Below are 26,324 nucleotides of genomic sequence, written 5' to 3' on the forward strand. Positions count from 1 at the left end.
TATTGGCGGCGCTAATCTGGAGAGATGTTAACACCACTAGAATATAAACTCATACTCATCATATTAATAATATAATCATGTAGTGCTTTATAATTTGAAGAGGATTATGGCGCACACACACTGTTTTAATCCCACCACAGTTTGGTGAGACAGTCACTGCTGTCCTCATTTTTATAAATTAGGAGAATGAGTGCAAAAAGGTGAGGTGACTTGCCCAAGGTCTTACAGATGGTGTATGTCAGAGCTCAGAGTAGAACCCCAGAGATCTTTCAATGGGGATCTAGTGTGTTGATTGTATCATAGTCTATGACTCAATGCTTAGGGAAGCTGAGGGGAGAGGGAGGGAGGAGGAACCCTCATGTGGAAAAGCAATATTATACCTACAACTAGAGAGAAAAGACTCGAGTGTATAAATTCCAGTGATTGAAGTTTAGAAAGGACTTTAGAAACCATTCAGTTCAGCCCCATGTTTTGTAGCTGTACAAACCTGAAATGGCTAAGATTCCCCAAATGGCTTCATTTTCATTCCCTCTGATTTGTTATACTTTTCTCAAAGGAGTGCTAAGCCAAGTGAAAGAATCTTTCAATTAAATATATGTAAATCTTTGAATAATGAAGCTGGCAACTTGGAGTATGATTTTTCAAAAGGCGTCTTTTGAATTAAAAGCAATCACAATTCATTTTTGGACAAGTCTTAAACTCAAGTGACAATATAGTCTACAGTCACCATTCCCAAGCTGCACTTAGGTGCCCTAGGGTGGTGCAGGGAACTCACAGGGGCTACAAGGTATTTTAAACTTTGGAGGGAAACATGGTATTAACTGACGTCTGCCAATAGCATGAGACCTGCTACCTCAAGGTAGTTTAAACATTTAAACATAGTTTAAACATTATTAGATCATGCTACATTCCTTTCCATGACAGCTTCTTATTGTAAAGCTGAGTTTTTGGCAACTGACACAATAAAAACAAATATGGCACCATAATCAGTGTGAATTAGGAAATGAGGATAGCCATACCTAATCTGATTTCCAGGATTTGAAAAGCTGTGCAGTGCCCAATAGGTGCACACAGCCTGTTAGTAACTGATTGTGGCTATGTACCAGTGAACTAAAATATATTTTATTTTAATATATATGTATTATTTTTTAAATGGCTATTAAGTTGTTAGGACATAAAACTAAGTTGTTTTGACTTAGCTACTTAATAAATGAAACTCAAATATCTCTTGGCCTTGGGACAATGTGAAAAAAAAAATTACTGTAATACTAAAGGTACCATGAACCCAGCAAGTTTGGGTGTCTTTGTCCTAATGGTAAAGAAAGTGGACTCCAGGGTTAGCATGCCAGCTTCACCACTTACCACCTGTGCTACTTTGAGCCAAACCTCTCTCTGCCTCCATTTCTTCATCTATAATATGGAGCTTATAGTGGGACATACAACAATAGTTTTTGCGTGGATTAGTAAGTCAGCGTATGTAAGCTAGGTAGAAGAAAGCCAGTCACAGAGTATTTTTTCTATTAGCATTAGCCATCATGCTTATATGACAAGCTTTCACTACAGGCCTTCCGATTGCAGAATGTGCCTGCTCAGTCAAATAAAGAAAATGCAAGCTTGGGGACGCTGTGCATGTGGAGCCTGTGACCTAGAGAACTTTCTTCCTTCATTCCTTTTATTGTTTGTTTTATGTGGAAGGAGGCATACCAGAAATTTTTTGGAGAAATTTCAGCTAGCATTCAGTGCTTTCTCAGTCAGAATTCCAGAGAAGGTAAGGCGTTTCAATGTTTCACACACAGCTTCAGAAATGTTCATGTGTACCTTTTGCTTGGTAAACAGAACTGAAATAACTTCAGTCCCTGGCAAGGTGAGTGTCTGCACGGATCATCCTTTTGAGGAAATGACCTTTGAAACAATTGCTATACCTATTCCCACATCGAGAATTAGCTTTCACTTTCTTCTCTGTGGATCTTTATAGCTGTTCACAGCTATACTTGGGAAATGTCACATCTCTTGAGCTGTGTTTTGTCTGACTTCCCATGTAATTATTAGTTTCTAAAGAAGAGGTGTATTTTATTTCTTTTTAAAGTTGTCTCTTTTTTTCTAACAATTACTGTGTACCTATTTTATGCCCCGAAAGTAGCATAATAGCTTCTAGAGAACAAAAGATTCTGTTTCAGATATTAAATAAGCAAAGATTTAACAATATGCAAATTAAATTACAGCAGATTCATACTATTATAAGTTATAGTTTTAGAAATTATTCAATGACGTTCTTAAACACAATATACTAATAAGCAAAAAGAATACAAAATTGTACTATCAATATGGAACTAGTTTTATAAAAATGGAAATTAGATATATTTAGATATATGTATGTACACCCATTTGAGAAGTCTGAAAAAATACAGCAAATATGATTAGATATATGCAAAAACTTCATTTCACTTACATTTTGGTTCAGTTATTTCAACTGAAAGAGACAGAATACACAACTAACATAAAATAATAAAGATATTTCATCATCACAGATGTCTAGAGAAGGCTTACAAGCATTCCAAGGAACTAATATAAATATGTCATTTTATTAAAATTATTTCTAGCGATGGCCAGCATAAGTACATGTGAATACATGATCCCTTAAGAAGTTCATTTATAAGTCCACAGGCTTAGGTTTGCCTAAAATATAAACTATAGCAAGGTGCTGCTCTGTAAACTTCTCAGGGACATGTGTGGCAGAATATAACAAACAAATCAGTTTACAAACTAGATATTTGCATACTTATTCTCATATAAAATCATAACTAAAGTTAATCCTCTTGTTATATTAGAGCACTGAAGCATAAAAACAATGAAATTAATGGTACATGAATGATAAGGCATCATGACTTGAGGTCATTGCCAAATTGTCCCAATAGATGTTAGTTTTAATAAGCTTGGAGATTTTAATAAATATTTATTTGGCCAACTGGAGATTTTGTATTATAGCATTAAACTGGTCATATTAATTATATGCTTTAATTATTTCTAGACTCCCATAGCTTTTGTTGTTACCTGGAATACCAGAAAATTTCAAGATAATAATTAAATGTGAGGTTTAATATCATCTCCAGAGCAGGGACCTTGTGCAGCATGTGCTTACAAATGATAATAACAGTTAATAATATAAATAATCAATGATGTTAAAGTTAGTTAAAATCAAATTTTTTTCAAAATTTCTCAATATAGCACATAATAAAATAAACCTAGTCATTTGGTTAACTAGTCATCACTCTTGATTTTAAAAAAAGGAGAGAAGGGGTTAGAAATATAAAGGATAAGAAAATGTAATAAGAAAGCTAGTGAGTATTTGGTCAAATAAGAACAGAGCTGAATAATATCTCATGTAACCATATAATTATAGGTGGGATATAAGGAAATATCCAAAGCGTGGCCTAGTGCACTCAGAAAAAATAGTATCACCCCCACGTTCTATTATGAACAATTTCAAACCTAAAGGAAATTTGCAAAACTTGTACAATGAGCACCTGTATGCTCACCACCTACATTCTAGCAAATATTTTGTACCCGAAAGAAGCATTAGAAAACAGAGAAAAGAGAAGTCATTTAGGGTGGCAGTTAAAAAAAAGTACAGTAAACAACTATCCTTATATAAAAAATAAATAGTAGGAAATAAAATTAAATATAAGATCCCATTCACAATAACAGCAAAATATTAAAATATCAAGGAAGCAACAAGAAATGTGAATGATATATATGAAGGGAAATATTTATTTTTCTGAGTCACATTAGATAGTAAATAGGAAAGCATATACTCTTGATTTAAAAAAATCACTCATCATTAAGATGTAAATTCACCTTAAAATAATGTTGAATTTATTTGCAATCTTAATTAAAAGTAATCAAATTACCTTTTACAAAAACACTATTGAAATTTGTTTGAAGGAATACACTTGTGTAAAGTGAGGAAAAATATGAAAAAATCTAAAAAGGGAGAAAAATATGCAACATATTAAAATGTTTCAAAAAGCAATGTTCAAAAATGGTGGCACAAGAATAGACAAGGAAATCAGTGGAGGAATCTGTAAGAGCCAGAAATACATTCCTAGAAAAACTGAAATTTTAGTGTATTAAAATGGGGTTGCCAAACTGTTGGGGAAAGATGTACTATTTAATACATGTTGTTGGTTCATATGTGTAGCTATTTGGACAAAATGTACTTACTCTTTACTTCATAATAAATTCTACACAAATTAAAGGTTTTAACTTTTTTTAAAATGTAAAATAACCAAAGACAAAACTTTTTTGGTAATCTTGGACTAGGAAAGACATTTCTCAGTATAACAAAAATCTGTAAGTAATAAACTAAAATCCAGATAAGTTTCTTTCAAACACTTATGTTTAATGCAAAACATTATAAACAAAGTGAAACAATAATACCAATGGCAAAGAAAAATAGAGTTGTTACATATGTGACTGAAAGGATTAATTTAATACATAAAAACTTTCATGTAAATCAATAAGAATAAGGCAAATTACTCTGTAGGAATTTGGACAGAAGATATGAGAATGGAAAGAAATACAAATCAACAGAAAACACTAAAATTGCATGGCTTTGCTCTTAAATAAAAACAAGATACATTGCTTAAGTCTTTTAAGAAAGACTTAAAATTTATAAATAATACTGCGCATTAATAAAGTCTAAAGAAAATGCATGCATTAGCTAAGAGGTTAATGAATTATATCTAAATTATTCGTGATTAAGAATTAAGAAAACCTAAACATACGGATATAAATAGGTGCCCAAAATATATTGTGAAGGGAAAAAGCAAGTTATAGAACAACACATAGTATGAGATGATTTTGTTAAAAAAAAAAAAAAGTACATACACGCATGCCCTGCATAATGACATTTTGGTTAATGATGGACAATGGTGGTCCTGTAAGATTATAATACTGGGCCAGGTGGGAGGCCGAGGTGGGCTGATCCCTTGAGGCCAGGAGTTCGAGACCAGCCTGGTCAACACGGCAAAACCCCGTCTCTGCTAAAATATACAACAAGAAGAAAATCAGTGGAGTATGGTGGCGCAGGCCTATAATCTCAGCTACTCATGGGGCTGAAGCACGAGAATCACTTGAACTCGGGAGGCAGAGATTGCAGTGAGCCAAGATCACACCACTGCACTCCAGCCTGGGCAACACAGCGAGGCTCTGTAGCAAAATAAATAAATAAATAAGATTATAATACTATAGTTTTACTGTACCTTTTCTGTGTTTAGATGTGTTTAAATACACAAGTACCACTGTGTTACAATTGCCTACAGTATTTAATACAGTAACATGCTGTACAGGTGTGTAGCCTAGGAACAACAGGCTATCCCATCTATTGTAGGTGTTGTAGTAGGCTATACCAGCTAGGTTTGTGTAAGTGTACTCTGATGTTTGCACAATGAAATCATCTATGATGTTTCTCCAAAAGTATCAAGTATCCCCATTGTTAAGTGGCACATCACTATATACTCATATATATGTATGTTCACATATTTATATGTGTAGAAGTCCATATACCAAACTATTTTCAGTGTCAACTTCTCAGAAGTGAGATGATAAAGAATAGGAAAAAGAGTCATAGGGACTTTTATTTTTCTTCCATAAAACTTCACATTTTGGGACTTTAAAATTTTAACTAAGAATCTTTTTATTTTTTTCAATAATCATAGGCTAATATTTTTTTTTTCTTTTTTTGAGACAGAATCTTCCTCTGTCGCCCAGGCTGGAAGTGCAGTGGCATGTTCTCGGCTCACTGCAAGCTCCACCTCCCAGGTTAACACCATTCTCCTGCCTCAGCCTCCTGAGTAGCTGGGACTACAGGCACCAGCCACTGCACCCAGCTAATTTTTTGTATTTTTAGTAGAGACGGGGTTTCACCGTGTTAGCCAGGATGGTCTTGATCTCCTGACCTCGTGATCCGCACGCCTCGGCCTCCCAAAGTGCTAGGATTACATTTTATAATGGAAGAAAATGTAAAAGACTAAAACACTTTAAGTAAAAAAAAAAAAAAAAAAATGATAAAAATAGTTGACAAAAGAAAATCAATTCTGCAGCTTCTTTAGTGAGAAAAGACTGGATTTCACAGCCCCATGCTTAATGTGTCTTATTATATCTGAGTTAACTGTGTAGTTGCACTGTTTCTATCTTCATAAAGTCCTTGTTTAAGGAGCATGCCAAGCATTATTATAGATAGGTATCAGGAATAAGAGAACTCCACCTGCCAACTGTGGTCTCAATTCTGTTGCTCAAGAGAGGCAGAACAGATGCAACCCCCCCATAGCATGAGGCTCTCAGAGCCTCATTTGTGCCTGAGTAGACCACAACTTTAACTTACAGCAGACATTTGTTATAGCTACCTTTTGTTCTATACTTACTATGTGCCAAATGCAGCTCTAAACTCTTCATATTATTAACTAATTTGAATCTCATTAACAATCCCGTAAGGTTATTATCCCTTTTAGTATTTTCAGTGTACAGATTAAAAAAAAAATACTCAAGTCTAAAAGGCTCAGTAACTTCCTTAATGACACATATCTGGAATGATGTTCATATGCTAATTCAGGATTTCCTAATTCTAATGTTCATATGGCTTTGCTATACTTAGAGTAGTGGAGTATCTAGTGAAGGGAATTTTTGGGAGGAGGATGGAAAAGAAAACAGCTATTGATATACAAGCTTGTATCGTGGTTAGAGAGAGCTTGGGCAAATGTATGCAAGATCACAGGCCTTCCGAAATTTCTGCTCAATTTTCAAAGCTACTGTGACCTGTCAGGGTGGTCATTGCCAATGCACAATGGCTGGGAAGGACAACAAAAGCTCCAAAGATAAAATTTGCTTGATGGCAAGAAAAAAATAGGGTCAGATCTATGTTATGAGTGTCTGAATACCAGAACCTGACCTAGTTTTATTTATGTTAGCAGAAAGGGTTTCTGTGAATATAAAGACTTTGGTAGAAGAGGCTATCTTAGAATGAGATGCCCTTAGATGATATTTCAAGTATTAAAATCTCTGGGGTCAAAGTCCTGCACTAGTAGAAGTGACTAAAATATGAGTTTCAGACTCAAGCAATCCTGCTTCAGATACGAATGACGTGCAGAACGTGCTGCTTGAATAGCAGCAGCAGATCTCTTTTGTCTGGGTCTTTAGATGCTCAGCAGGTCTCTGGCTTTGCTAGCAACGGTCATGATGAAAGGGGTGGGATCCAGTCTGTTACAGCTGGTCTCTAGAATTGGTTATGATGTTCCCATCCTGAAGAGAGTGTGTGGGAGTCATAGTCCAGGGCAGTTGGGAGCAAACAGGACCATCCCTTTGCACAAGTATAAGCATCCTAGGGGAATTCCTAGAAATACTGGGGGAGGAGGTACCCTTAAAGAGGGGTGCTGGGTTTCCTGTTACTCCGGGCTGGAGATTACTGAGTGATGTACTCTGAGGCAAATTATTCACAAACCACGTTGTGAAACAGCATTTCACCAGATGCATTTTCATGGCAGGCTTGTTGAAGGCAGAAAAACTGCGCAAGATTGGGACATCTTCTGGAAGTTTTGAAAGAAAAAAATGGTACCTGATGGCCAGGAAGTGTGACTATCAACATAATTCCCAAGCAGTGAAATGGGTTTCTGATTTGGTAGAAGTTCTAGAATATTGATTGTGACTGAAACATCACACACAAGCAAATCTAAGTGAAATGTAACCATGGCCACTGGCTCGTGAGCAGTGAGTAAATAATGCCCACTGTCCAGCATAAAATAGAGCTTAATGGAGTGAGAGCAAAGTGGCAAGTAATTAAAAGCCACTTCTAACAATCAAGTGTGAATGCCCCACGGGAAGGATATGTTCTGGACGGCTGGCCACAAAAGACTGGGGACCTCTTTCACTAAATGACAAGCCAATATACTTACTCTGTAATAAAAGTCTTCCTTCCTAGCCATTTGCATGGACATACAATCTGAAGATTTCATGTGGTGATCTCTGATTCAAAGATTTCCTTAGTTAAGCAAATTACGAAAGCAAAAACTTCCATGACCTGGAAGGAAAAAGGAAACAGAGCAACCAAGGATTCTGCCTATATATGGCAAGATTGAGCCTATTGCCCCATGAATGTGGAACTCACCGAGTGTGGACACTCAGTGTTGTGCTTCACACCTTCACAAGCATGAAGAATAAGGCTAGTTTGTTTCCCAGGTTGACTAATGTAGATTGCAGCCATCTCAAATATAGAAGGGATTAACTAATCGGACTCACTTCCTGCTATTACCAAGCATTGAAACTTGCAGTTGACCTTGATGTAGGTTTTAAGGGGTGGAACACCTAGCCTTTGTCTTCCACGTATCACCTTCTTCTAGCCCCAGCTCTCATCACCAACATGAAGATGTGGTTCACTGAGTGTTGAACACCTCCTTTTGTGGTAAGTACAATGACAAGTATACCCATCACATTGAATGCAAAGTGGCCCATTGTGAAAATAGGTCACACATGCTGTTTCTATGTCGTAAATACCAAGGCTACCTAGACAGGGTTTTTAGAAAATAGTGTCTAATGTGTTTTTGCTTGTGTAAGTCTTTCATGAAGCCTTGATCATTTTCTGCCCTCACCTCTTCCTCAACATTTAGAGGAAACAGCTTCCAACTACTTCTCATCTTTTCCTGTTTTCTAACACCGCCCCCCCTGCCCCCCTCCCAGAGACTTTGTTCCTTCTACCCCATAGGATTATTTTATGCCTGACATCTACCCCTACCATGTTGAGCCTCCATATCCTGTCATAACATGAAGCCTGTACTCTCATGTAGGCCCACATTCTCAGGCTCCTCTTCATGCAGCCACCACGAGAAATTTAGCTTCTTTTTTGATCTCTGTTCTCTCATGAAAAATTGGCTTTTAACCTTTCTTGGTGGTAGGCAAAATGAAAGGCTCAAGCAGAGGTTGGGAAAGGATGTGAACCCTATCCAGGCTAATAATAATCGTTATTCTATGATACCTGTTTGCGATCTTTAGTGCTGTTTTTTTATTTTTCATTTTTTGCTATTGATGATGTTGTTTGTTTCATTAACTGTTTTGTGGCCAGGCGCAGTGGCTCACGCCTGTAATCCCAGTACTTTGGGAGGCCAAGACAGGTGGAGTTATTTTGGTTTCAAAACAAGAATTGTGATTTCTCTCCTTTGGAAATATTTCTCGCAACCTCACTCTTTCTTTTTACTTTGCTGGATTGCACAGTTGCTAACTTACTGCATGCTTAGGGCACAGAATACAAAGCATTCCCTTAATGACTCCAGATTTCACATGGAGAACTCAGACACATGTTTCCCATTTTTCTCCCTTTTGTGCTGCATATTTGTGCTGTATCATTTTATTGGTAACGGGAGAGATGCCAGAATATTTACAGGATCATGATCATGGGAGCATGCTGTTATTTGTACTATGTCTGGATAATACCAACATAATCAATCAAAATGGAAACATTTGGTCAAATAAGCATTTTCAAAATCATTAGTATAATGCTAATAGCTTTGAGTATTTAACCAAACTTACAGTTATTTGGACATGATCAGAAACAAACTTAGCAGAGTACCTTGTAAACACTCTGTTTCCAAAAAATGAAGAAATTTTGTGGAATTTTGTGTAGTTGCAGCTTTACTCAGGAAAATAGGACTCCATCAGCAGCACCAGCACTGATATTCTAAAGGAGACATAAGCAAGTTGCTTAACCATGCTATGCCTCAGCTTCCTCCTTTACAAGATGAACATTACTAAATCTTATTTATTTTGGGGGACCTTTGGGAATATAATGAAAACTGTGAACCCTCATGGATAAATACAACATGAAACTTGTAAGCGACTTCTAGAGGTTTTACAGACATCCTAAAATCAATCCACACATCTCGTAGGGAGTTGTTAAGAACTCTTTAAGACTGATGACTTTTGAAGTCTTGTTAGTTGAACATTTTATGATTCTGTGAATTTTCTCCTCTATCCTCAACCATTCCTTTACCATGAACTCCTACAACGCATATTATGTGGGAGTTGTAGATTTGCTAAAACATGCTTTGTTGCCAATCTAGTACTGTTTCTACATTCTGTGGCTTCTTTTCCTGAGCAAAGATTCTCATAGAATTAAGAAACATGAAGAATCAGTATCTATTCCTGTCTCACAACCATCCAGGCATGACTGACAAGCACCACCTTCTGGAGGAAACAGGTAGTAAATATCAAAGTTGACGATCCTTGATGCAGCTATGCTTTTCTCCGGTACCCAGGGCCCAATCTCTCCCTGACTTCAGCATCAGTCTTACCTCACACTTCTTAAAGAATCTCTTTATCCTTACTCTAACCAATGGTGAAGCTACCTTTTGCCTGGGGAACCTACAAAATGGTTTGAGTCTAAAAATTAATTATATTAATTGAAAGAATTCTACCTTTCATTAGAAATCTCATAGTAACAAACTTCAGATCATTTGGAGATACTAGGCTAGAGTTCATACTAGAGGCCATATGTCAAAGGACTTTCATATGACTTGTCATTAAAATGTGGTGAAGTAGTTTAAAGTACTTAGTGGGAATAGGGAAGGGACTATGAAAACAACAAATGATCTTGGATGTAACAATGATGAATTAATTAAAATAATGTTCCACTGTAGCCCTGTGCATAACAAAGCATCAAAAGAGTGATTCAAAAGATTTATTTTAAGTATGCAAAATAGTTTTGGATAAATAGCTATTCTTGCTTTTTCATATGCATGGTAAGTTTTTATACATACTTTGGATTAGTTGTAAGATACAAATTTATTAAATAACAGAATTGCCAGAAATTGTTTGTGGATATCCTTATTATGACTCAAAACACTTAATTTTCTGTTACAATTTTTATAGAAGGCTTTTTTGTCTCAAAATTTTTTCTCTGGTTCACTGGGATCAGATCAATGTTTAAATGAAACCATTTGCCCTGTGGGAATCCCTAGGAGTGGTAAGTTCTATAAGGGTTTTCTCCATTGTCAAATTGAAAGACCCCATCCCATTTATATCTTGTTTTAATCTAAGAGGCAAGAATGACTATGTTTCCTGAGAAATGATCCTTTTCTTTAAAATAAAACAAATTAGTTAAATCCCATTCACAATGTATCTTAGAAAACTTTTGAGAGTTGAGTCAGATAATGAAATGTTCCTTGAGGCCAATAATATCCCAGAACAACATTGGTTTTCTAGGGAGATAAATTGAGTACAATGAAGTTTACTGTGAAGGAATCGCAAAAATGAAACCTTAGAAATATAGACTCTAGACATATTAATATAGTTTTCCTGGAATTTAATGAAAAAGTAGGCATTGATTGTTTACTCCTAGGCAAAATTTCTCTGACCTACCTAAAAATCCTCAGTCTGTGAGTGTTTTGGTCTTCCCAAGGGGCTATTCATCATTCTGTGGCGCTATATTTATTTTTTGAACTTACTTTCCAGATGGACATATGTATGGTTTCATTAAAGCCAAATGTGGTTTGTGAAATATGAGAATAATAGCTAATCATGCCAGTGAGAGCACCTGAGTGAGGCAGACTGAGGGCATTTTCAGGAAAATCAATAATAAAGTTAAAGAGGCTACCATTTGGGGGGTACCTACTATTTTCTAAGCACTTTTTATATAGGGATGTATCTTAACTACAATCTTGCAGAATAAATACAGTTCCTATTTTATCAATGGAGAGATGAGGCCCTGAGAGCCATTAAATGATGGAACCAGGATTTGGATCCAAGTTTGTCTGGTCCGGAGTCCATGTACTTTCTGTTCTGCACTACTGCCTCTGAAGGTAAGTGTTCAACCTTGGGGGCTTGCTAAATTGCACAAGTTCTCTATAACAGATAACTGGAAAATGAATAATTATGAAAATTCTGCTTAGTCCATCCATGCACAAAATTTTGTCTTTAAATAATATGCCTTGTTGGTAGATACTTTTTCATTGGTACTATTCATCAAGCATCTCAGATGTTTGTTTGTTCAGCTGAAAAATCATCAACACAAGCATACACAGAGGTTCAGCCTACCATCCTTTAGGAGCACATTTGGAACTACATATTCGAAAAGTATGGCAATATCAAGAAGAGAATTATTAGGGCAGCTATGCTGCCAGGGTCTTATGAATAAACAATGAAAAGAATAAGGCAGAGACTGATAAATCAATCCAAGACAAAGCATTGGTGCAAGACAATGAAAGCAATGATACAGATACTTCAAACTATTTTCAAAGAAAGGGCAAAAAGCTTCCCATGTATTGGGGATGTAAACCCAGCAAAAAGAAATCTCTCCCACACTCTTGCCCTCATCCTGTTGGGAGAAGTGTTGATAATGACCTCAAGGAAAATCTTGGAGGTTGTACTGTTTTAAAATAGGCACTTGGCCAAAGAGAAGAAGTCTGCAGCATGCCAACATCCAGTCTAGTACGGGGTGCTCCTGATAAGGAACAGATGTAAACACAGACAACTGTTCAAATTTGCCAGGAGAGCTGATCATCCTTTAGCCAGTAATCAAAGTCTAGAAAATAACCAGAAATGCTTTCCTATAAACAAAGAAAATTGGAAAAAGAATGGGAAACTAACATCCAGGTTTTGAAATTGCTGAAAAAGTGAGGATGTGCTACACATTCACACATAACAAAGACACACGTGTCAAAGATGCAATGTGGTGAATGTTGCAGAGAGGGTCCAGGTGCAGTGCCCTCTCTGTGATGGGACATGGGGCTGGGACCTAACAGCCCTGCAGGGAAGGGCATGGGAAATTAATGGGCATCAATGCTGAAATTGTTCACATACCTCATCACGCGTAATGAAGAAGTTTTACTGAAATGCTTCCCCGGGAATGGCCTGTAAAAGCTCAGTGTGTCTGTTTCCAAGTTAAGAACACAGAAAGTTCAGAAACTAGAAAACAAAATGCATTTGTGTTGGGATACTTCATGTTGCAATACTGAACATCTGGGTTTCTAAGTTCAAGGCTCAAAGGTTGCCTTTTTCCTCTTAGGTATTTTGCTTTAGTTCTGTCTATAAGTTGGAATTGCCAGGATTCCAATAGAGCCTGGGTTAACTGAGAAAAAGATTAACAGTCTTTTTACTCATCATTTAAAACTCAAAAGAAGAATTATTTAATGAAGTTAAATAGCAGCACTAATGAGCACTTTAAAAAGATGCTATAAAAATATAACCCTAATAAAACTGGGCGTCTCTGTGACCTACATAAAAGACACACCTACCTGACATCCAAAAAGGTATTCAAAAGCAATTTAAAACATAGTGATGTCTATACAGAGGCAGCAAAGAGGTCTGCCATTCACAGCACATAGCAAAACCTCCTAAAAAGCCTTTTCCCCTTTCTCTCCCAAGACTTCACATAGCAGAATCACTCTCCTAAGTATGTCTCCACACACGTTTAAACTTGGTCTCCCCCAGTTGAGCCTATGTTGACTTTCCTCTCTCCAGATCTCTCTCTCCGTTCTACCCCATCCTCTCTCACACATTTGCATTCAGGAGCAAGAAGAGCAATTATTCTGTATAACAAAATGATATGCACCTTTTAATGGAAATTAGCTTAGCCCTTCACCTGTCAGCTCTGTATTTGTCCTTCATGTCAGATTAGAAAAGCAAACACCCAAGAACCAACATGATCTCTTCCTTCACTGGAAGGACGAGGTATGGATATGCATTCTTTCGTGTTTTTGTTGGTCCTTGTCATATTAAAAAAGGCTTAAAAGGACCCAAATCATACACAAGTCTTAATACTTTCATTCCTGTAATCTTTAAATCATCAATTATTGCCTAACACACATCCTTCATTCTTGTTGACCCTGAATCTTTGGGTCAAACCTTTAGATAGACATCTGTACTTGAACAACATAGATGCAACTCTCTGGCTTTTCTTATGATATAAAATTGTTATATGCACTTCCCAAAAGCTCTCTCACATTTTGAGAACTCTCTATATATTAAAAGATAATGGGAGACTTCTAAACAGAGCCCAGATGGTCTGGTTTTCAATTCATTGCTGGTTCTGTTCAGAGCTAGCTGAGAAGAAACGGCAGTGACGTAAAGGGAAGAAGGAGGGGTAATGAGATCAGTGACCTCTGAAGGAGTTGCCTAAGTGAAAAAGGTAAGTGTGTCAGTCCCAGACCTGCTTGTCTCACACCCACCCTTTCCACCTCCTCTCTGTGTCCTCAGGAGGCTTATTCCACACGCTGTATTTCCCAGTATTTCTTGCCTGCTGGTTCGTGGCCAGTAGAAGCCATCAGTAGAAGGCTGGAGAACAGAAAGAAGAGAGAAACCAGAGTATGTCTCCTACTACTACTCATTTCATCCAGGCAGCAACTTATTTGGTGACTGAACTTGACCAGAACTAACAAGAGGCCATTTCTTATCTTCATTGATCCCACTTTGGGTGACTATGTGCATATGTTGCTGAATTTTGTCAGGTGGTGCTGACCCTAAAATACTGGGGGCCGTGGCATACTCTATGATAGATGTACTATATTTCCTTTCTAAAATCTGAAAACTTGTGAGTTATGAGACTTATCTACCCCAAGAAGTTTCAGATGAGGGACTACAGATGTATAACATACAAATTCCATATGATTTTTAATTCATAAGAAACTAGACATGTAATCGGACATTAAATTTGACTTTTCCTGTTGCCTTGGATTTTCAACAACAAAAAATGCAGTAGTATCTCCCACATCTTAAAGAAGATGCTCTACCACATAAGTGAGACACACTTGGTGATTATGCTGGTTATTCTGCCGAAGCTAGCTCATCCTGCACCTCCAGACTACAGAAGGTGTGGCCAAGAATTCATTTTGGGGATAGACTGATGATTAGATTTCTTTACAGAGACAGTTGTTGCTGTGTTAGTCATCCATCCCTCTCCTCTCTTGAAGCATCTAAGGAGTCCTCCCCTCAATCCAAAGGAGGGATGGCTCCAGGAGGAAGCCTGAGGGAAGGACCTCTGAACACTTAGAAGATGCAAGGCAGGAATCTGGCTCATCCCCGAAAGAACGTCAGTGCATGAGTCTGTATATGAAGTTTCTGTTGCTTGGTGGTAGAGGGAAGGGACAGGTCTGAGTTGGGACAAGCCTGCACTTCCACAGTTTAGAAGGACAAAGGGAAGATTTTCATTTGGTCCAGATCCAGCCCACAAAAGGGGTGCCCTTGAGAGGGATTCTGCAGAGGTGAGGAGACCTAAGGAGCGGGCTAGATTGCTCAAAGCTTGAGGAGTCTCAGCAGGTGGGAAAAGTAATAAAAATATCCAGGTGAGACTCATCATTGGATATGATCACATCTAGAAGTCTCCAGTGGAAGGTTATATCATTCTCAGTCACAGAAGACTCTTTCATATCCTATGCATTAAAAATGAGATAAACTCTGGGTATATGGTAGGGTTATCAGAACAAAGGGTTGAATACACTTCTCTTCTGCACTATAAGTTTCGTAGCCTGAAGGAGGCTTAACCAAGGGAGAACTTTAAAATTGAATGACAGTGTAAATTTTGAATGAATGATATTTCTCTGGAACTGGCATTCTGATGCTGGGAAGAAACGACTTATTTCAAGGCAGACATGCAAATAAGCAACAAGAAGCAACAGCTCATAGGCTCCCTGTAGGCAGTGTATATGTGGGATTGCCTGCAGTTCTGGGCAGGAGAGGACGTCAGCCATGACTAGGCCGAGTGGGAAGATGTGCCGTGACCACAGGGACTTGGGAACTGAGAGCAGAGGCACATAAGCCAGATACCTGTCATCTGTGGGTTAAGGAAGTGGTGATAGTAGACCTGGTATTCTTTCCACACCATGAGAACCCTTAGGAGTGAGTCTGAGATAGGGCCAAACACACAGTAGATACTCAGTAAATTTTTGTTGAATGAGGATAATGTAAGTTGTGGAGCAAATCTACCTTCCTCATGTTCTAGAGTATTCTTTGCACATTTGAACGTGAGCTTCTGCTAAAGAAAAAAAGGGGCTTTGATCCATTACTTGGCTGTAAGGATAACTACTGCCACCAATAGTATGACATGCCTGAAGGTCAAGCAGACCCCCATCAGTAGAGACCTACAACTCTCTAGAGGAGCTGTCATTGAAGGATGACTACTAACTTCCCAGCTACAATTTACCTATAAGGCTGGTGCTGCAATTTATCAATAAGACTGGCTTATTATTTAGACAGTGTCTCTAAGAGGATGCAATCAGGATAGAAATAAGATGGAGTTGTTGAGGAACCTAAAGACCTTAAACCCTCTTCTTTTATAGCCTCCATCTTTTGGGAACTCAGAAGTCTCTCTTGAGAACTTTTTCTAATTTATGCATTGGCGGACCAGTCTCCTCTGCATTGCTAGAATTACTTAAAGGGATAATTTCCCTCCCTTTAAGCCATATCCTACCCAGTCGTCACATTTGTCTTCCTAAAATACTGCATTATCTGTATTTCTTCTTGCTTAAAAAATGTTCAGTAGCTGCTTACTGCTTACAAAATAGAACCCAAATTCCTTGGTCAGTTATGCAAAGCACAACATAGATTTAAGCAAAGATTTTGAGTGGAGTCATTTCACCGACAATGACACTCCAGCCATCATGAATGATCACCCTTTGAATGTTGATAGAATTGATGGACTCATGGTTTCCACCTGCAGTCTCTCCCTGTTCCAATATACCCAGCAAAATGTCGCCAGATTTACTTTGTCACAGAAACATTACTAGCTACTCATTACCTACCAAAAAAATCCCTAATGTCTTAAGTCAATGGCTGTTAACTGTGAGTGTATGTTACAATTAACTGGTGGGTTTTGTAAACATGCCAACAATGCTCCAGTCATCTAAATTAGAAGTGATAACCAGTGAGGCCCTGGGGTCGTCATTCTTTTTAAAGCTCCCCAAGTGAGTCTAATGCATAGCCAGAATCCAGAGCCACCATCTTGGCTGATCTTTCAGGAGCTCTGTATAGGAAATGGCAAGGACAGAGGCGTGAGAGGTAGGATCAAAAGGAGATAATTGAGGTAATTGAGATGTTTCTTGCAGATGCCCTGGGGATGAGAAAGCTAGAGTTTTTACTCTCTGAGTGCAAATGAAAAATGAACTCTGCAACCAGCTCTTGCCAGTTACAGTTCCTGAGCCACCCTTCAGTCTTTTATATCTGGTTCTGGCAGAAGTGTCAGCAGTGCAGCCTTTAGCAGGTTCCCAGTAGTGCTTTGGTAGGCCGTTGTCCCCATTCTGTGCCTGTATGTCCCAACCCTGCCCTTTCCTAAGGGACAGGACTCTGAGAGGCACAATTGCAAAAGTAAGGCTTTATTGGCGGATAATTTTTCCCATTGCATAAAAAGGAATAGGGAGACAGAGTTTTGTCTGTTATAGCTACTTATAGGGTACTCATAGCTCTTTTCTCCCTGGGGTAGAATTAGGTGCAATTTATGTCACATAGCCTCCCTGCCAGAATTTCTATCCCAAAGTGAAACAGAGACTCTTGATGGACATAAATGATACTACTATGAGTGAACAGAGATAGCTGTGCCCCCTAACTCCTATTAGGAGGTATTAATGTCTAGGTTGTGCTACGAGACCTAGGGTGGGCTTTATCAAAGCGCTTTATGACTGTGCTTTCGAAAATGTTTCCCTCTAGTCATCATTATGAGGTAATGTATTAGGTAATGTCTTGAAAAATGGCCAGAGGGCTGAAGTGTCAGCTTTACAGCTCACATACCTGAAAATAACAATGTTGGTTATTATTTTTACACTACAATATATTTGGAATGCCTCATAAATAGAAATTAATCGTGACAACTCTGTCTCTGTACTTAAACACAACCTTACCAACAAAAAATGCTCAGAGAAGCCTAGGCCATGAACTTAATACTTTAGAGAAGAATTTCTCTCTTTTATCCCATCTAGGGAACATTCCCAGCATCTTTTGTCTCAGCCATAAGAGCCAACATGAGTTACCCGAGGTTCACTAAAATCCACAGATAATCTCCAGTCAACATGTTTAAAGAGTTACAACCTCCGTTTCCATCTTATCTTCTACCAGAAATTCCAATAACCACAGAGAAATGACTTAATATATTCAGCTCTAAAGACAAAAAGACTACTTGAAAAGTGAGAGTGTTAGCAAAGACATGACCACATTATTTTGAAACCCCATATGTATGTATATAACTCATCTCATTTTTAAAAAATTTTTTTAGCCCCATATGTGTGATTCAGTGCTGTTTTTGTTTTGTTTTCCTTTGTTTTGTTTTTGGAATTTAATACCTTATAAGTAAATGAAAAGATAACTTAGTGTCTGTGAACTGGGCCAAAAAAAAGCATTGATTTGTGTGGGTCCTATGCAGAAATCACTCTAGCAAGTATGACCTTCACATGCAAAGTTTGGTCACTACTCTGGAGTAACACTTTTCAGATTATTGAAAGAAAACAATATTAATAAAATATGAATTAAGCATACACTATGTACAAAACAATATCAGCAAAATGCAAAGTAGTATCTCTCCAGTCCTAGTTTCTAGGATATTCATATGTAACTGAATATATATATATATAAAAATATATACACTGTCCTATACAATTAACCTTGGACTCTCAGTAAAACTGATAATTTTCTCATACTGCACTAATCCAATTATTCATTTCCATGAATGTCCTTCTGCTGGAGATTAGGGACTTGCTTTGTTGTTGTTACCTCCAGTGCCTCATAGAGTAGATATTCACATGAGGTAATTAATATATGTTTGCGAATAAATGACCATTTATAGAGAATGTGTACACTAATATATGTATATGCAAATACACATATATGCAATAAATACATATCCAACTTAAAATTATATATATATTCACTTATATGAAATTTGATGTATATTTGTGTAAGATTAGAAGAAAGGAAATAACAAATGTATTACAATATTTCCATCATGCTGGTGTTACGAAAATGGAGCTATGCCTAAATTGTCCTTTAATGTCACAGTACAAGTGGTGGCCTACAAGACACACGAGTAGGAACTGGTTTGGCCTTTATTTTAACTGAATCTCTGGCATAACAATGCCCTTTAGCACGTTTTTCTGGACGCATTCTCCAAGAGTTTTTCAATAAAGCAGATTTCGGCATTGCTGCTTCTTAGTGAGGTCCTGAAAAAACTGCAATGAAAAGGAAGATAACTTCCTTCCAAATATGTGTCTCTGTATTATATGGAAATAAACAATAAAACATGTGATACAATATTTTCATTACCTGAATTATGTATTTTGAGGTCCAAAGAATGAAAAAGATGTTCCATTTTTTTTCTTCCAGCTTGCTTGGAGGCAAATGTCCTTTAAAATTTGCACATCATGAGAATGGAATGTGCTCAGAGATCAGCTGAAAGTTTTTTTTTAAAAAAATGAGGGCTTTGCAGCTGTGGCTGTGTGCTTAGGCTCAGCAGGAGAGGACAGGTCCCCTTCTGGTCATCCTACAGGGAGTTTTGACAAGCTCACCAGGGAATACAGACAATGCTTTCTACTCTGATAAAGCCCCATGTGGGCTCTAAGCCAAACAGATGCAGGTGTATTATAATAATAATATATTTTCTAGTACAGTATAATCTGTTTCCCACTATAATCTTTTGAACTAGACAGAAAAGATAATTGTCCCCAGGTTATAGACAAGGAAGCCAAACGTTGGTGAGGTTTAGTGGCTTGGAAGTTTCCACAGTAGAAAGAGGTTCAATTGGAAATAGGACCTAGTATCAGATTTCCTATAGATGTCAAAGGATATAAATGTTTGTAGTCTTATTATTTCCTGACTTTTTGACCCTCCGCAAGTTTCTCAAGCTCTGAGTTTGACCAGCTTCTTCAATAACACAGAATAAAAGTCTCTCACATTGTTACTCTAAGGGTGAAATAACATCTGAAAATAGTTTTGTCAACAGCGAAGTAGTGTTCAGAGTTCATGTCTGCTTACTCTTTTATTCCTCTCCAAACAGAAACTATAGTTTCCCAGATGCATACACTTATAACAACACAGATACACAATTCTTTATATACAATCCTGAAATCCCCAAGAATCTAAATCCAAAAGTATGTGTAACTCATTTAGAGGCAAAATCTTCTCTGAATTGACAGGCCTATGTATTACCTTGTTTTTCTTTATTTAGTATGAATATCCATTTGTTTCACAGCAGAAATACCAATGTAATTACAAGGTCATGAGTTGCTGACTCATACCTGTAGGAGGTATTCTGCAGTAATTGTTAACATAACATTTTATCTTTATTGAGATTACCAAATATCCTGTATCCCAATAAACATCTTGTCTTAGGGATTTTGGAGACTTGTAACATGAGGCTTGTAACATAGAATCCCATTGACCCAGCTTCCAGATCACTCCACAATGCAATGCTACAGTTCTAGGTGAAGATTGTTTGGTTCTCAGAGGCTGAGGAGTTCTGGGGTCAGCCATAGGTTGGGTCTACTCCAAAGCAGACTCGGGACAGCCTTGGAGATGCCAAACACTTCCCATCCTGAGCTTCACCTCAATCCCTGTGGCCCTTAGAATGATTCTTCTTACAGCAACACAGCCAAGTGCTAGAACCAAGTAGCCATGTTAAAAAATGGATGAGCACTGGCCAATTCAATCTGAGTTTGAATCCCTGACCTACCACTTACCAGTTCTGTACCCTTGACAAGTTTATCAAGTTTTTTAAACTTCAGCTTCTCATCCTTAAAGTGGGAATTTTTATAGCGTTTTTGAGGGCTGTGTAAGTTTTAAATGGCACAGCATATGTAAAAGGGCTTTCCGTGGTGACTTACTCATATTAAGTGTTCAGTAAAAGTCAGATTATTTTCTCCTTTCATTTGTTGGCATTTCCGTAGTAATTCCATTAACAGAAATTTCTACCATAAGGCTATTTGTGAAGATTTTCTTCAAATAACTGATTTATTGTTGTGGTGGTTGTTAATTAAAATAGTTGATGATTGTTATTTTTTTTTATTTCTGAATCTCAATCTGGATCTGTGCCATTTTCAAGTCCAGAAAGTTGAATTGGTTTAATTCCAATAGTATTCTGCCAAGATATTTTTTTAAGAAAACAAACTCCGTTAATAATGTATGAGGTTTATAATGCACACGTATCACAGTTTGCAGGACACAGAGCAAAATACCCCTAAGTGATAAAGTGTGTTTATTGTAGGTCAACTAATCCCATTTCTTAAACCTGGAATAGATGAAATTTGATGCTTGGCTCTAGTCTGTAAAGAACTGCTGGGCACGGACTGTACCTTGGCTGTGATTCATTCTGATCTTCTGAAGGCTGGAGCCCATGACAATAGAGTGTGAGCTTGGCGTGACTAATTCCCTTATAATTATCAAAAGGTCTTGAGTCAAAAAGTTCTCTCCCGAGTTTGATCACAAGTCATAAATGCACAAGGAGAGATTCCCTCCAGTTTTCAAGTTTCTCTCTGCTGCTGACTTGGGCAGCATGGGAGCCGCTTCTCAGGCTACCAGGGAGCCTCACGGTCAGGTGCTGGATGATGCTCTTGACCCCTCTCCTCAAGTAAAGGAGGGCATGTTACACAAGGAAGGATTGCAAGTTTATGGAGGTGGTGTTATAGGTCAGTGGGGAAAGGAAGGACAATTCAATAAACAGTCATAGGACAGATAGACATTATAAAATAAAATAAGCCTCCCTGATTTGGACTGAGGAAATCAATGCCGGTTGATTTAAAGACCTGAACAGAAAAAAATTTATAAGAAAATATGATATGACTTCAAGACAGTGATACAATTTAGATGTTTGTTCCTTCTGAGTCTCACGGTGAAATGGAATCCCCAGTGTTGGAGGTGGGGCCTGGTGGGAGATGCTTGGGTCATGGGGGCAGATCCCTCATGAACCGGGGGTTGGTGCTGTCTTCCCACCAGTTAGAGCTCTCTCTCTAATTTCACGTGAGATCTGGTTGTTTAAATGTCTGGCACCTCTCCCCTCACTCTCGCTCCCTCTCACCATGTGACATGCCTGCTCCTGCTTCACCTTCTGCCATAAAAGTTTCCTGAGGCCTCACCAGAGGCCGAGCAGATGCTGTGCCATGCTTCCTGTACAGCCTGCAGAACCATGAGCCAATTATACCTCTCCTCTATAAATGAACCAGGCTTACATATTGCTTTATAGCAATGCAAAAATAGCCTAATACAGATAGGGAAGGAGTCTTAAAAAAGACAAAAATGCACAAACCATGAAAGAAAATGTTGCCAAATTTTACTAAATGAAAGTTAAAACTTCTGTAGAACAAAAGGTACCAAAAGTTACCATAACACTATTTTTATAAAAATTGGAAATGTGCAAAATAGGTCTATATATTATTTTTATATTATGTATATAATATGTATGTTTGTGGGATGTGTGTATATAGGTATGTGTATATAAATGTATATATATAGTATAAAATACTCTTGAGAAAAACATGCATTAAATTCAGAAATTACTGGAGTTACCTCCAAAAACACAGTGAAGGAAATGAGAGAAGAGAGTGATACACAGGGGGCTTCAACTGTATCTGTAATATTTTATTTCTTTAAAATTTTCTTTCTTGGCTGGGCACAGTGGCTTATGACTGTAATCCCAGCACTTTGGGAGGCCGAGGTGCGTGGATCAGCTGAGGTCGGGAGTTCGAGACCAGCCTGACCAACACGGAGAAACCCCGTCTCTACTAAAAATACAAAATTAGCCAGGTGTGGTAGTGCATGCCTGTAATCCCAGCTACTCGGGGGGCTGAGGCAGGAGAATCGTTTGAACCCAGGAGGCAGAAGTTGCAGTGAGCCAAGATTGTGCCACTGCACTCCAGCCTGGGCGACAGAACTAGATTCCGTCAAATATATATGTATTTATTTATATTTATTTATTTTACATATATATATATGGAAAATATATATATGGAATGCACAGTGGATACACAGGTGTTTGTTATTTTAGTAATTCTTGTATGTTTGAAAGATTCTATATTTAATGTAAAAAATGCTATTCACTTGATAAACAATTCATTTTGTGTTTACATAGGCAAACATTTGGAAGAACTAGCAAGCTTCAGAGTCCCTGGGCCTTTTGCCTCTCCTACGACATGGATCAAAGTCTGCTTCTCTGACACCTCATTTATTTTTCCTAAGTTTGACTTGAGAGAAAAAGTGAAAAGTTTTCCACCAATGGACTGGAGTTCTCCTCTGCCATCAGAGCAACACAGACAGTTTTCGCCTCCTTGCAGCTGTCTTTTATGGCTCTAAATATGTGTGTTGTTTCCCTTCCTGCTCCAATCCCCACATCCGGGAAGTCCTACAGTTTCCTCCTCTGGGTTCTGGGATGTGCTGAGGCATAGCAGAGCGGGTGATTGTCATTGAAACTTGGCTGCAGCTGCTGCTGCTTCTGACGCTGGAGAATGTGCACTTTAGCATCATGTCCCACTCTCTGATGCTAAACAGTCCTTTTCAGTCTTTTAATAGATTCTTGGGGGAGGAGGAAGTGAAGGCTGAGGTTAGCTTTGTTCGCTTGTGTGCCTCTCAGTCAGATTGGCATCTGGCACCAAGCCTACTGTTTGGTCAGATGGTATTGTTTTCTGTTATACACACACACACACACACACACACACACACACACACACACACAGCACGAGCTCAAACCATATGTCTCTATGTCTTCAAGTTACGTTGCACTGACCAAAATCATATTTACCACACACTGAGGTATAAATTCAAAATACACGTTCTTTGGCGTCTGTAACCATGTCAAGTGAGGTTCTGTTTTTTCAATATGGCAGTGGGTTGCAGGCACTAGAGAAAACTCCCTCCAACTGATCTCTACTCTCTTTAGTGAAAAGCATGCATAGAATGTGATGAGAGGACCAGTTCAACCAATTACCTCACGCAGAGATAATTCAATCTTTCTAGGGAAGCCTCAGTGGACAATTAATGTGAATTGAACTTCCCAAATCTCTCCCTCCCAGACTTCTAAAGATGGCTAGAATTCATCTAGACATCATATGAAACCCTGCCTTCTTTTTCCACCCAGACGTGGTTTTCTTCCAGCTGAAAGCTTCCCAGAGCCCCTTAAGACCTGCCTTCACTTTCTAGAGTGAGTTGAGAAACTTCAGAACTATGAGAACAGAGGTCAGCAAACTATGTCCCCATGGACCAAATCCAACCAGCTTCCTGTTTTTGTAAATAAAGCTTTACTGAAACAAAGCGATGCCCCCCAACTGCCTTTTTTTTTTTTTTCCAACAAATTGTCCATGGCTGTTTTCATACTACAATGGCAATGTTGAGTATTGCCAGCAGAGGACGTTTTGCCCACAAAGCCTAAAATATTTACTATGTGGCCCTTTGCTAAAAACATGTGCAAGTCCCTGGGAAATAGAATCCTATGTCCTGAATGACTAATTGAATTAAACCAAGAAATAACAGGTCAAAAATATGCTCATATTCAATTCATACCAGGTTCATACCAGGTGAGCAGTGAAACTAGTGGCCAAATGTGCCACCTCAATTAATATTCAAATATTACAAAATCAAAGAAGTTCTCTCCAAAAAGTAGGCCTGCCATTGATTAGAAATTACTCCCTGCTGCCCTATTATCACTCTCCTCAACACAAACCATGGAGTAGCACAGGGCTTTAGTTTCTCTGTGACTCATCCTCTTTGTTCAAGCTGACATTGCTCCTCATACTTGTTACCCCACGCCTGATAGCCAGGCACCAAGTGACCATAACATTGGCATAGCCAACAGTGCTTGGGGATGTAATGACACACAGCAAATTAAATGTCATAGAAAGGAAAACACTAACAAGCTTTCTCAAGCTCTGAGTCATATATTCATCACAAGCATGTGACTACTATTGTTCCTTTTGTCTTAGAAGAAAACTCATGCAGAGACTGACTAGGCATAAAAGGCAGATTTCATATATATTTATTTAGCAGTTCTGTGAGTTCCAAAACTGCCTGAATAATTCAATCCACAGGAAAAGGACCATTACAAAGAACTCCCATCCATGACTTACTAGAGTTAATGATGTTGGTTTCCAGACAGATTGTAACTGCTGATATTATATGCATAATAATATATTCGGTGAAGTTAGTTACCCTAAGAAAATCTGCTCTGGGTACTTTTTTTTTAGAGCTGTCTGCTTTGTGGTGACTGGACTGAGAGCCAAGAGACTGGGCTGGAAATCGTGTGACTCAGGGCAAATCGCTCAACCTCTCAGTTTCAGCCAGACTCTGGAAATGTGGAGTTTAGACAAATAACAAGAAAATCACCCTCCTACCTTACAAAGCACTTTTCTGAATGTTATCGTATGATTTTTAGATGAGTTGTGTATCTCCAACATACGTAAATGCCATTGAAAATTCTGAAACCAGCTTGGCAATTCTTCAATAGTCTAGAAAAAGCAGGTCAAAGTGTGGGGCCTTTAAGAGATGATTAGGTCATGAGAGCTTCAACTTTCTGAAAACATTAGTGCCCTTATCATGAGAGTGAGTTAGTTATCACGGGTGTGGGCTCAGGATAAAAGGATGAATTTGGCTTGATTTCCTCTGTTTCATGTGTTGGCTGTGTGATGCCTTCTGCCATGTTATGACACAGGAAGAAGACTCTCACTAGATGTGACCCTTCAGTCTTGGACTTCCCAGACCCCAGAACCATGAGACAAATATCTCTCTCTCTTTTTTTTTGGTAAATTCCCCTCTCTGTGGTATTCTGTTATAGCAGCACAAACAGACTAAGACAAAGTGTGATTCTCATTTTTTCATCATGCCCTTCTTTATAACAAAGACATTGCTCAAGAAATAGAGTATTTTAAGGGTTTGAATTTCTTTATCCAGCACTCACCTATGCCCACTTCTTACCTAGTCCTCTTCAGATACTTTTTCTAGGTAACTGACCTCAGTTAGTTGTGCCATAGGCCTAAGATTAGAACAAAGCCAAGAAACCCTAACAGGTAACATAAAAAATGCAAGCCTATGTGCACCAACATCACTCAACTAAAGCCTGATCTTTAGAACTAGAAAAGATTCAGTGAGACACTGTGGCATCCGTGTGTCTTGGGTACATTCCTCTCCTTCCACTAGTGATGCTCAGTTAAGTTTGTGTGGAGTGTTTTGCCAGACTGAGCCCCTCTCTTTCCCAAGCATCTGTGCTAATCCTGGTGGAGTCCTTGTGGTGAAAACCTCAGACTCTGGTCTTCGTTTTCAGAATTCCTATGCAGAAGAAATTTTCTGTGTTTCTGACTGTGGTGCATAAGGGCACAGTTTTGTGGATTATA

At 38.2% G+C, this 26,324-nt stretch overlaps 1 long non-coding RNA gene across 1 annotated transcript; it reads left to right on the forward strand.

Annotated features, from left to right (window-relative positions):
• Positions 1-7,536: 7,536 nt before the first annotated feature.
• LOC106992577 (uncharacterized) lies at positions 7,537-14,366 on the forward strand. The gene is made up of 3 exons (XR_013402322.1): positions 7,537-8,452; positions 11,706-11,840; positions 14,236-14,366. It is a non-coding gene; the product is annotated as an uncharacterized LOC106992577 (long non-coding RNA).
• The last annotated feature ends 11,958 nt before the right edge of the window (positions 14,367-26,324 follow it).

The sequence above is a fragment of the Macaca mulatta genome, chromosome 12, assembly GCF_049350105.2.
Source record: "Macaca mulatta isolate MMU2019108-1 chromosome 12, T2T-MMU8v2.0, whole genome shotgun sequence".
Lineage (NCBI taxonomy): Eukaryota > Metazoa > Chordata > Mammalia > Primates > Cercopithecidae > Macaca > Macaca mulatta.